The sequence below is a fragment of the Parasteatoda tepidariorum genome, chromosome X1 (assembly GCF_043381705.1).
Source record: "Parasteatoda tepidariorum isolate YZ-2023 chromosome X1, CAS_Ptep_4.0, whole genome shotgun sequence".
NCBI classification, from domain to species: domain Eukaryota; kingdom Metazoa; phylum Arthropoda; class Arachnida; order Araneae; family Theridiidae; genus Parasteatoda; species Parasteatoda tepidariorum.
The window spans coordinates 24,047,777-24,060,993 of record NC_092214.1 but is presented as its reverse complement, the minus strand read 5'-3'; the positions used below and the strand labels follow the sequence as shown (position 1 = coordinate 24,060,993).

Genomic DNA, 13,217 nt, shown 5'->3' with positions numbered 1-13,217 from the left:
TTTCCCCGTAAATATATTGATGGACTATATAACTATATCTATTGTTATAACCCATACCCTACCTTTAGTGTGGAAGTTCCAAGTAAGGCTAGCACCGGACTCGCAGTTGGATTATGGATAAAAATTCCCTTAGGGCTAACGGAGAGAGTTTTTCGTGGTTGTGGTAATGGAATTTAGTTTCACCAATAAGTCCTCCACGCATGATAGTTAATCCAAATGCTTGATAGAGGAGTTTCCTTGTCTTCTTGGTTGGGATCAAAACTACAAGGCTATGGAATAAAGCAGTGATATCCATAAACACAATTATGAGTCGGCTGTTCAACACCGGTCATAAAATAATGTAAACTGATATTGGTGGCCAATTAGTAGCTTTTTAAATTTTGTACACAGTTTAGTGATTATTATTAAAATAAGTATCATCATCCTAACAAATTTCCGCGTTATAGAGCAAAATCATTAATTGAAAGATTAGTGCACTTGTTGTTATATTAAAGATGCTTATATAAGCATGTGTATAATATATATATATTTTTTTTTTTGCTCTACTTGTTTGGCTTAGATGTTTAAATTATTTTTTTTAAGTAAAAAGAAAAAAATGCATTGAAAAAGTTTAAATCGCTATTTCTTGCCTACCTTTTGGTTTTTACACAATTTTTGTCTCCTCTCAATTTTCGAGCCCACATTCATTGTTCAAAAATATTCTCTGAACTTTTTACTTGACTTACGACCATGCAAAAAAGTAGAAATAATCGTCTTTATATATAGGGTTATTCATAATTCCCTTCGGGGTTTCGAAGCATTATAGTAAAAAAAAGACGACGAATATGAAAAAAAAAACATGACATTATTCCGAAACTATTCAAGTTTCACTTACATACATTACAGGTGTTCTATGTGTGAACCCTTGAAATTAAGAAAAGCAATAAGTTTTATTTACTGTACATAAGCTGCAAGTAAATAGAACTCATAAAATGAATTATATATATATATATATATATTCCGAAAAAATTTAAGAGAAATATTGCTGTTTTTTTTTTTTTTTTTTTTTTNTTTTTTTTTTTTTTTTTTTTTTTTTTTTTTTTTTTTTTTTTTTGCTCGGTTAGCTTAAATGATTAAGTCATTTTTTGAAATATAAAGGAATAATTGCTTTGAAAAAAGAATAAATCATAATTTCAAGCATGCCTTTTAGTTTCAACAAAATTTTTGTCCCTCCAAAAATTTTGGGGGGACTGTTGAACCTCCAAGGGTTCAACAATCTTTTCAAATCCACATTCACTGATGAAACATTTTCATTAAGTTTTTTGTTTGAACAGATCTCCAAGGATCAAGGAAGAAAAACGAATTTTTTTCCCGTTTTAACAATAATTATAAATTATAACACTAAATCATAAGCAAAAGATAAGACTTAGTAGAGCTTTAGCTTCCATCTAAATTTTACTTAATATTTTAAAGGAATTAAGAAAATACAGTTTTTCATTCATTAAAAAAAGTGTGAATCATAGTTTCAATTATTTTTTAGGCTGAACATACTTTTTTCCTTTCCCTTTTCGATAAATTCTCATTCATTGATCTTTGTAGTCATTGATCTGAAATTTTTCAGAACTTTCTTTCTCAACACCCCTCCTTCAACCATGGGAGGAGGGAACGAAAGAAATCGTTCCAAAAATATTTCTGAGTAATAACACCAAGTCATAAAAAAATAAATAAATAATTAAATAAAAATTAATGCTCTTTTGTTTTTGTTTTGCTTAAGACGCTAAAAGAAACAAGATAAAAAATATATATTTTTTTCACTCTGCTTGATTGGTTGGACAGGGAAAAATAAATAAAATAATATAAAAATGGTGGGCGTCCGCAAAATAAAATATAACAATAACAAAGGTACGTCAAAAACAAAGGTGATGACAGTTTTCCAGGGACAAGAAAGAGGGGGGGCGATAAAGGACTGGGCATTAGCCCCTCCTCTTCTATCCGTCAGTGGTGGATGCACATATTCAAAACTTCAACGTTGCACACACTAACTATAAATCACATTTGCCACTCTACATGATTGCGCTGACGTCAGAGGTTGGGCCGGGCTAACGGAGCCAATCGGAACAGACAACAGTGGAGTGTGCGCTTAGGAATCAGCCGATACTAGTGGCAGATTATTACAGCACCCGGTCCGCTCGGGGCTTTTCTCCGCTACTTTTCCAATCTTCATTCAACTACAATTTCAAGACGATCAGCTGGAATTCTATTCTCTCTTGCTTATGTCACAGATGCTGCTGCTTTAACCTTATGACGGACATCTTACCTTTTACATGTCTCTGAAGCAGATATCAACCCCCTCAAACGGTGAGTTTAACAATTAGTAAAGTTTGTTTACCTTTCAAAACTTTGTGATTTTTCTGTGCGCGCTCTTTTGCATCCCCGCCAAATAAACATGTGCTTTCCTCCTATAGGATTTGGGGTGGTTTTTAAGTCTTGTTTTGATCTGTGCTCTCATGTGTACATTTTGATTGGTTTTATAGTTACATTTTAATACATTTCATGTTGACTATAATGCGTTTTTTTTTATACATTTTTACGTAAAATAATTCATTTGACAATAAAATTAGTTTATTTAAAAATTTATTTTTTTAATTTAAAATTGTTTCAAAAAGTGAGAAGTAAAATAATAACTTGTGTGAAAAATTATAAATTTATATTTTTTTGAAACTGAATCCGCACAAAAAGTTCCCAATTGTTTGTAAATAACAAAATATTTGCCTCTTTCTTTCAAAAAAAATAATAATAATAATTCGTTTTTAAATAAAATCATACTAATTAAAACTAACTCACTTGTCAATTTCACTAATTCTGTACCATAGTACAGACCTCCTTACTCAACGCAAATGCACACAACAACAAATACTAATGCCAAGTTAAGGATACGAACTGAAGGGTTTCTGTTTGATAAAGCTTTGAGTACTTATATTTCTTCCTTAGAGTCTTTTACAAACATTTCGAATCAAAAATATTAATTAATAAATATTGCAAATACATTAAAATCTAATCCTCACCCCCATCATCAGCTAACTAACTAAAAAAACATTTAATTATATTTTTATATATATATATTTCCACCGTCAATAAGCTAAATTATCAGGCATATTTTTTTATCAATAAGCTCTTAGAAAATTAATTAAGAAATTTGATGCATTGTGGACAGTAAATAATTCTTTAATACATTGTTGATTATTAAGCGAGAGTGTTTGAGTTCCTGAGGTTCCATTTCCTTCAAATTCATTTTAAAACTTTTTAAATGTAAACAAATACTTAAATTAAGTTCGTAAAAATTAGCACTATTATCCTAAGGTAATAGATCACTTATTTAACTAACCGTCAAAATTTAATGATGTAATTATATCTAGTACTTAACATGACTTATTTAATTTAATTATTATCGTATCTATAAATGTATCTTACGATTCACATACGTTTTGTGATAACATGAGTTTTAACTAATTTTCTCTAGATATTTAGTGCGTAGAAAACTAAAATGTCAAGTTCAGATAATTTTTTTTTCTTTTTCTGTGACAACATAGTTTTTCTTTTAAAAAAATTGTGAATATTAAATTACATAAGCATTGTTTTTTTTTTTTACCTAAATTGAAGACACATATTCAAGCAGTTAATTTGATTAAAAATGATAATAATTCAATTGTTTTCATGTGCCCCATACAATGTATTTATTTAATAAAATAACTCTGTTTAAATGTGAAAACATTTACTACAGGGACAGACTTAACATTTGCAGTATCACTTTTTCACAAGAATTTTTCAACAAATATATACCCGTAGCTAATAGCAATGTAAATATGAAGTGTGACATAAATCACGAAATTTATTAATCAATCTTTATCACGCACTTAGTGCACACAATATTATCATCGGAGTTTGATTTAAATTTAATGTCAAAAATGTGTTGAACAGTAAGGGTCTTAATTTTAAAAATAAAGAATTTAATAATCAATATTTTTGTATTTGTAAGTGTTGGAAAAAAAATTATACCCTGATTTAAAAAAATTTTCATATAAATACTTATGAGTTACTCTAAACGATTAATAAATTTTATTTCTGAACAAAGAGACTGCATAATAAATTTTGGGGTACCTTTCAAATTGTGTGAGTAAACATACAAAAAAAAAAGTTTTGATTTTTAAAAATGTTTAAATATTTTAAAGAAGTAATCTAAAGAGAAAAGTAAATTAAATAGATCTTAATATACAGAAAAAAATATAAATTTTAACATGAAAGATTTTATTTAAAATTTCCAATTTTTTGTATACATTTTTTTTCTGATTTATATATATTTAAAGATATGACGCTTTCTCACTTTATTTTAGTCTTCACAAACCAAAATTATTTTAAAGTTATTATTTTCATTTCAAATAAATTGAATTCCAATTACATTTTTTAGTATTCGAGAAGTGACTTTAAAAAAAAAAATTGAAATAAAATTTTTATTTTTATAAAACTAAGAGTGTGTAAGTGGTTGCTACAGTAACTACTGAAATTACAGTAACTGCAGAGTTTGGGAGTTCCAGGTAGACCATTCCCCCTACAGACTGTTATTGCACCCCAAATGTTTTTAGTTTTCCCTTTCTCATGTATAGATTTATTTAATTTTACTTATGTATTAATTTTTTTTTTCATTTAAGCGAATTTTTTTCTTCTTTTTATTATTATTAATGGCACAAAAGCTAAAACAAACTCTTATGTTTACATTAAATTCGGACATTAATATTATCATAAATAAGATAACTCAGTGACCACCGCTTAATAGGATTGAATCAGTACCTGAATGTTTGATTATTCCAATAAGCGGCTGATGGTACTGATCAAATATATACTTCGCAATATAGATGAGATAATATTTTCCCGACATTTCACAGCATTATGAATATACTTGTACAATAGTATTCATTTAGGCACACTGAAAAAAAGGGTATTTTATTTTATATTTCATAGCCGTCGTTGAACAGCCGACTACTACAAATGTTCACTACTACAAATGTTCAACTCCGTAGCCTTGTAATTTTGAACCCAATCCAGAAGACAAGGGAACTCTTAGATAAAGTGTTTGAGAAATTTTGTCTTCGTGGCGTACTTTTTTAAAGGAACTAAATCGCATATGCGTTACATGGAGAAGAAAAATCACAAGGACCTCCCACGGTTAGCCTGACGGCAAGGGGACTCTAACTCATGATCCTTCTACCACTGAGGATATTCTACGTCAGCACTGTGGTCGGTGCGAGCCGGGTACGTTATTCGGATCGATCATTCATCGCTGGGATTCGAGCCCGATTCACCTAAATGGAAGGAGAATGCTCTATATCCTAAGTTATCACTGCTCTAGAAAAAAGGTATTGTCACAATTACCGGAATACGGTAAATTTTACCGTATTTCTGACTCCATGGGAACAACAAAAAGCTCCGTAACTTTTAGTGCTCTGGTTAATGATTTTGGTAAAATGGACAATAAAATATGGTTCTATAAAAAGCTATAAAATTTGGTAATTGTATCACGATGGCGTAGAACATGGCATAAAAATCATTTATTCTGTTAAATTTACTTTTCAGTTTTGTATTTTCCACGAAATGTGTGGTAATAAGAATTACAATTTTGAAAACCAAAATTTCCGGAAAACCGTTACCATATGAGGGGAAAAATTATCAAATGAATGATTTAAATACCATATAGATTTATTTTGTTTTTTAAACCAAAATTGCGTGTCTTTTTTTTTTTTACCACTTCTCCGCATTCTTAAAAATCCGAAACTTCAACTTCCTAAACAATTGATTAAAAATAATTATTAATTTAAGTGAACATGTAAAAGAAGCTGGTATTGTTAAACAAAACCTGAGAATGAACGCTTTTTTACAAAATCGAAGCAAAGCATTACAGCTGGACATTTCTGACCCTTTGATTTAAAAGCTCTATCTCCCTTATTTGATGAGTTTTGATTTCGATATCTAATGGTCTGATAGCAAAACAAATTTCAATGTTGTCACATATATTTTTTTCTTGTTATTAAACTCTGCTGAAACTTTGAAATCTTAAAAAAAGCAAACACACACGGAGGAAAAACTCTAGTTAAATTTCCATACTGTATTTTTGGTAGAAAAAAAAATAATTTTGGCTGATAAAACCAAAGCATACGGTATTTACAAAATTCATTTGGTAATTTTTCCGTTCATATGGTAGCGGTTTACCGGAAATCACACCTTATTGCCTCTCATTAAATGAAATATACAGAACTAAAAATTAATTTAACCGAATAAATGATTTTTATTTCAAGCTCCATTTGTCATAAAACCTCGATTGACGAAATTTTTTCAGACATTATAAAACCATTTTTAATTGTTACTTTTACCAAATTCATTACCAAAGATCTTCGGTAAAAATCACCGAGCTTTTTAAGATTCTCATAGAGCCAGAAACACGATAAATTTTACCATATTCTGGTAGTTTTAGCCATACATTTTTTGTCAGTGCATTGTAAGAAAGGGGAAGACATTTCTTTGTGAAAAACAGTTGTATCTGGGTTCGTTGAAATAAGCTATGTTTATAATATTTTTTTTTCTTTCCTTATTCTTCTTCCAAAACTCTTCCCCGGTTTTTCCTTCGTTTCTATAAATAAGTCTCGTCACTATGTCAAAATAGCATTGTTCTAAAAGTAATTCAGTTTCTCGACCTCGTGTCATCAGTAGATGTATAATTACAAAAAATGTTGAAAATAAAATTAACCCTTCGAGGTTTTCAAAAAGCAATTTTAACACTACATTACAGCTATTCTGTCCTCGGGTTGATAAATTTGATTTCTTCAGATATGTGAATCTCATTTATCATTTAGTGTTTATTTCTAGCACTCCTCTTTTATGCTTTGTATTAAGCAGCAATATACTTTGTAGTCCTAAATTTTTTTTACATTTAAATGTTTTTTGAAATTTGCTTTTTGATAAATATTAATATTTTTAATATTTACCAAAAAGCACTTCAAATATTTTTTGGAAACTTTTTGGTTTTTCCATTAAACAATGGTATGAAATTGTTTCATATCCATGTCTGTATTAACTTATAATAGTTTAAAAACGAAAAAGTTAGGCCTAGTTACAATTAATTATAATAGTAAATACTTTCTCGTTTTAGCTATCACCCGATGAGTATCATACTAAAAAAAAAGAAAGAAAAACGAGCAAACGTGGAAGCACAAAAATGTGATGCTCCTTTTTGCGATAAACCAAACAAGTAAAAAAAATATATGATAGAAATCAATTAGCAGCAAAAAATAAAATTAAGAGCATATAATAAATAATCATCACTATTAATTCGATTGTTGACTCGTACAGTACGTAAACTGATTTAAACAGTTATGGTATAATAATGCAATTGTTCAAAAAGTGTATACTATATAATAATTTCTGAATCATATGAATCGAATTATATCATAATGCAGATAAATTTCATTTTTTTCTCTCGATTTTTCGCGTAAAGTGAGCAAATATTTTTAAAATAAAAGGAAGGAGATTTTGAAAATTAAAAATTACTCATAATTTTGATTAAAAAATGAGAAATAAAAACCAATGGTGATATGCGTCGTGCATTTTTTAAATGCATAAACACGTTTAACGCGTTAAAACAGACCACTCCCCTTCTTAGCCCCATATTTCAAATTTTTTAAATTGGTTTTATGACATGTTCAAAAGTTCAGAGAAAAAATTCAACTACCGAAGCATGATATTATCTTCTCCATTAAAATTATTCAATGAGTTAGTAAATTTTTGAATTTATATCTATGCAAAATAGAATCTTTCCCCCCCCCCCTTTTTTTTTTTCTTTCGTTCATAAACTCCTTGTGACACAGAAGGTGGTATGTTTCAAGGTCGATAGAGAAATGCTCTTAAAACAGGAAGATAGTGAATCTTTCAAATGATGTAATGTTAATGCCCTCATCTAAGTGGTTTTTTTTTTCTTTCCTTAGCACCTTTATACCCTTTCCTTTTTTAATTAATTCAAACTTAGTTGAAAGTAAGCTATTAAAGTTTCTATTATCTGATGATTTGTTATTAGCAATCAAATATTATCAAAAATCACGTGCTTTAATACTTATTCTGAAATTTATCTTGTTCAATTTGCTCTTGACATTAATAAAATGTTTATCTTGTGCACGTATATATATATTTTTAATACCACTTAGTTTGAAATTAGGCGAATTGATTAGATAATAGTAAAAACTTAAGTAACGTATTGAATTGATTAAGAAAACTTGATCGATGACTTGACTTGAGCAACTTAAGTAAATTCTTTTTCTAGGACCAATATAGTAGATAGAACAAAATTATCGGTCAAGATTAGAAATTATTATTCCTAAATATAAAAAAATATTACGAAAAAAATACTAAGCTGATTTGTGTTTAATAACGACATATTAAACAACAGTCAGAAACATCTTTTGTGGGAGTGAACTTGAATGCTTTTGGCAGAAACTTCGTATTCTGAAGAATAAAAATTTAAAAATGAGAGAAGAATTTAATCGCTCCTTGTTAACTACCTACACTGTTCCTTTAAATATGTTAAAATTTATTTTATTGATCATTCTTGAAAATTATTCTTGTTATGTCTGCTTGACTTCGTGGAAAACATAAATTTTTTTTTTAAATAATAGCATGCAAAATAATGAGTTTGCTCAAAAAACCCTGGAAAAAGTAGGCCTCGTAGTTTCAGGAAATATTAAATGAGGAGTTAAATCATTGAAAGTGATTTAATAATTTCAAAATAAATGTGATTAAAAAATAAAGGAGAGAAATGTTTTAAATTTATCTGTATCAGTTAAAAAGTTTTATTCGAAGCAATAACTGAATCTTACAGATGCTCAGGCCCGGAAATTTTTGCATGAGCCAAAAAACTGATAAAATCCGTTTTTTTTTTTTTTTTTTNTTTTTTTTTTTTTTTTTTTTAGTGAAGTTTAGTCTGACTGAGGAGAGAGAGAAAAAAAATTTATATGGATTATTTTATAATTTCAACGTGTTTCTCTTCTTATTATTATTACTATTATTCAAAAGAGAAGTTTCCTTTAAATATCACCAAGTTTGTTTTATTAGAAAAAAAATAGAGTTAAGGTCTTAAAATGCGGTCACAGTTGCTATAGCTGCATGATTTTTGCAAAAGCATAATTCGTTTTACAATTGTTTTTGTAAATTGACCAGATTTGAACCAGAAAATACGTGCTTGATTAAAATAAATTTATAAAATAAAAACAAAAAAACATTAAAAAATATCAAATTTTAAAAAATGCCTTTTTACGATAAGTTTAAACAGTTTTAGAATATATTTCAAAGCGCATGAGAAACCCTATGGCACCATGGTTAAACATTCGTAAACTACACCAAAAAAAAAAAATGATTTAGTGAGAAAACCTCTTATAAATCATAGGAGAAGAAGTATTTGAAAAAGCTTTTTTTTTTAATCAATTATTAGGTAAGTTTTTTTATTCTATAATATTTTTGCACGAAATGCAGATTTCTTAAACATGTTCTTCAAACATGTTCCACAGTGGTTTTTTATATATATTTTGAAAGGTTATAAATTTTTAAAATACAAAGAGAAGGAGTTGGAGCAATTTTAATGTAATCGAGTTGTGTAATAAGAGAATGAACAAAAATAAGGACTTTATATAAAACTTAATTAGAAAACCAAAATCATCGAAAGACCCAAAAAGATACTTCCTTTTTTTTCTTAAAAAAAATCATAATAAAATTTTGTTTGATGTTGTAACAAAAGATCTAACCATAGTGAAAATGTTTTAAGTTGAGTCCATAGGATAAGAGCAAATAAGATTTACATAGCACTGTTCAGCAAGCGAAGGCCTGCTATGGACTGTAGTGGCATAAAAGAAAACTATGGTGTCACCGAATGCGTAAATTGTGGCATTTAAGACATTCTTGAATTGTTTCTAAGGCTTTTCAAAAAGTTAAAAAGAGAAACGGAAAGTTGTACGTTTTAGCAAATATTTTTCTTGCTATGCGTTTAACAAATTATTGAATTATTGAATTGCGTTTAACAAATTATTGAAACAAATCATTGAATTCATTTAAGTTCAAATTTATACTTTTAAAACAATCAATTCTACTAATTAATAGAATCATAAAATACCCAAAAAATCTAACTAAATGCACAAAATATAAAACAATTAATCAGTACGTTGCGAGTAATTTAAATTTTTACTGAACAAAGAATTTACCTTTTAATTAACTGAATAATTTTTTCAGATAAAATATATTAATTTTAATTAAAACGCGTAAAAGTTTTACCTTAAACTAGAAAATAAATTTTCTCTCGAAGACATTGGCGAGAAATTCTCTCTTTGCGCGTAGTTCAATTATAACTAAGAAATTTCGTAATGAACATAAATATTTATGTATCTTTTTGGAAAGTAAGGAACAAAGTTTTTTTGATGGTAGTTATAAGCAACTCTTCTGTCGCCAAATTTATCTGGCAAGAACGAAGATTTAATGTAAACGTTTCACGACGTCTGTAATTAGGAAGAAAGACGGAGAATAGGTAGTGTGAAGACTTGGTGCAAGCGAAAATAGAAATGATGAGAGTAAGTTTGTTCGTTTTGTTAAGTAAATTTGTTCTGCAATTGCTTTTCACTCTCTTCGTCAAGAGAGAGGGGGAAAAAAACCTGTATTTTGGGGCTATTTTTGTATGGTTTTCTGTGTAGTTCTCAGTTTTAAAAAATTTATGTATTAATGGTTTACACACGCAGAAAAAAGCTCGGAATTACGTTTTTTAAGGTAAAAACAAATCTCGTAAACTCTCTAATTTTAGATAAGATTATTAGAATTGCAATCAGATATAATGTAAAAAAAAAGTAAAATGGCATAGCCACTTAATGTTCCTAATTATTCTAGAATATTTAGCGATTAAGTAAGTTCAGTATTATAGTTTCAAAAGTAAAAAAATTTCCACTGTCCATTAATTTTAGTTAAAATTGTTAGAAATCAGCCATCGTTTTGAATGATATATCATAACAAAGCAGGGTTGAAAAGCTAGATAAAATTTCTGTTTTTTTTTTCGATAGAAAGGTATAAAATGATTTAGTAAGATCACAATGATTTGTAATTTCAGTATTATTTTTCAAAAGTAATAACGAATTTCGTATACTACTTTCTAATTTTAATTAATATTCTCAAAAACGCTCTGTTTTCTGATAGCGTAGGCAAAGGTGGATACTATTTCTGATTATTTTCGGTGTTGTGACTTAGTTCAAAATAATGATTAAGTGCAGTATTACAAGGTAAAAACAAATATCTCTAATTTTAGTTAGGAGTCACTCCGCCATTATTTTGGCGAACGAAACGCCATACTTGGTTTGTTTCTGATTCTTTTCGTTTAATAGCCGACCGAATTTTGGGTTTACGGTATCTAATGTTCAACTCAGTAGCCTCTTAATTTTGAATCTGGGTTAAGTATTGCCTTTGAGGAAGGTTTTTTGATAGAGCTAACCCGCAATTACGTTACATGAAGAGGAAAACCCTCACGGTTAGTCTGACGGCAAAGGAGCTCTAACCCATAATCCGTCTACAACTGAGGATATTTCACGTCAGCACTGTGGTTGGTACAAGCCAGATGCGGAATGTGTATCAACCAGACATCACTGGGAATCGAACCCGGGTCTCCTCATTTAGGAGGCGAGCCCTCTGTCTCCTGAGTCACAGCGGCTCATACAACTCTTATCTTATTTTATAACTGTCGCTCATGATGTATGGTAGTGAATGCTGACCCTTAACAAAAATTTTTGAAAGTAAATTTTTTAATCCGTGAAAAATATTTGGCCCTATGAGAGAAAATGGCAGGTGAACAGTTTCGTTTGATCATGTGGTCTATAAAAGTAAATCTGAGCAACCTCATGTTGCCAGATTCATCAAATCTTATCGTATTAGATGGCTTGGGCATATTTTTAGGTGAGTCAATTTTGAGCCATGTTTAAAAGATCACCTTTTTTCTGGTACTTTCTTATCCACTGTTCTTTTTTCCGATGCAAATGGGATATTTTTAAATTAACAGGTTTAAGTGACGAGTATTACCCAAGTAGGTTATTTTAACTCTAATATGAATTTATTTTACCCTCATTGGAAGGAGAATGCTCTGTCCCCTGAGCTACCGCGGCTCTAAATAGCTATTTGGTGAGTCCCACATGATTAGTAATGACCGCTGATAATTATTATCAATTCAACCAAGTTTACTTCCTCTCAACGGAGTTAAAACTCCGTTTTGTAGATTTCAAACAGAAACTCAGTAATGTTACTACTTCTATCTCATTTTATTCGGACGCTTTTTAAAAATAGCATGATATATATTCATAACACGAACGTTACAATTTAAAAAAGAAAATATGTGACAAAATTCAATTTATGCTTAAAGTAAAATGCTTGAAATTCTGTCAGGTATGAACACTTATTTACACAATTTATCGTAGGTAATGTTATATCGAATAAGAGGTCACTTTAAAATTTTTTCATTAAATTTGCAATGCGCAGATTTTTTTAATTTTCCTTTTTTTTTAATCTTAAATTAAAATTTAGCAGTTAAATTTAGCAGAGAGTCTCAAAAAGTCTGGGGATAGAGCGCTTGCCTCCTTATTAGGTGACCCAGGTTTGAATGGCAGATTTGGCTAGTCGATACGAATTCTGCTACCAGCTTGCACCAACCACAGTGCTAGCATGAAATATCCTCTGTTAAAAACGAATAATAAGTTAGAATTGCCTTGCCTTCAGGCTAACTAAATGAGATTTCCGTGGTTTTCCTTTCCAAGTAACGCAAATGCTGGTTAGTTCCATCAAAAAGTCCATCGTGAAGGCTATTTTGTCTCAATGCTTGATCCAGGAGTTGAACATTTATAGTCGTAAAATCAGAATTAGATCGGCTGTTCAACCCAGGTTACAAATGTAAATTTAATGCATGGAGAGCCTAGTTAGCTCAGGGAATATAGCTCTCTATTATCAATCATGTGGCCAAGGTTCGAATCCCAGATATGGATTATCAATACAAATTCTGCTTCCAGTTCAATCTGATCACAGTGTTCTGATCACAGTGTAAAATATTCCCCTTGGCTGACGGATTATGGATTAGACTGGAATTACTAAATCACAAAATAACCAAGTATTACTATAAACACACTAATTTT

At 29.5% G+C, this 13,217-nt stretch overlaps 1 protein-coding gene across 3 annotated transcripts in view; it reads left to right on the top strand.

The window, feature by feature from the left end:
• Positions 1–2,039: 2,039 nt before the first annotated feature.
• Positions 2,040–13,217, top strand: part of LOC107447905 (sal-like protein 1) — a 182,170-nt gene continuing 170,992 nt past the window's right edge. The window contains exon 1 of one of the 3 annotated variants that reach the window (XM_016062943.3): positions 2,040–2,337. The gene's annotated coding sequence lies outside the window, so the exon portion shown is untranslated. Of the gene's footprint in view, positions 2,338–10,534; positions 10,632–13,217 lie in introns of those variants that run through there. The other 2 variants (XM_016062946.3, XM_016062945.3) reach the window with 2 other exon arrangements.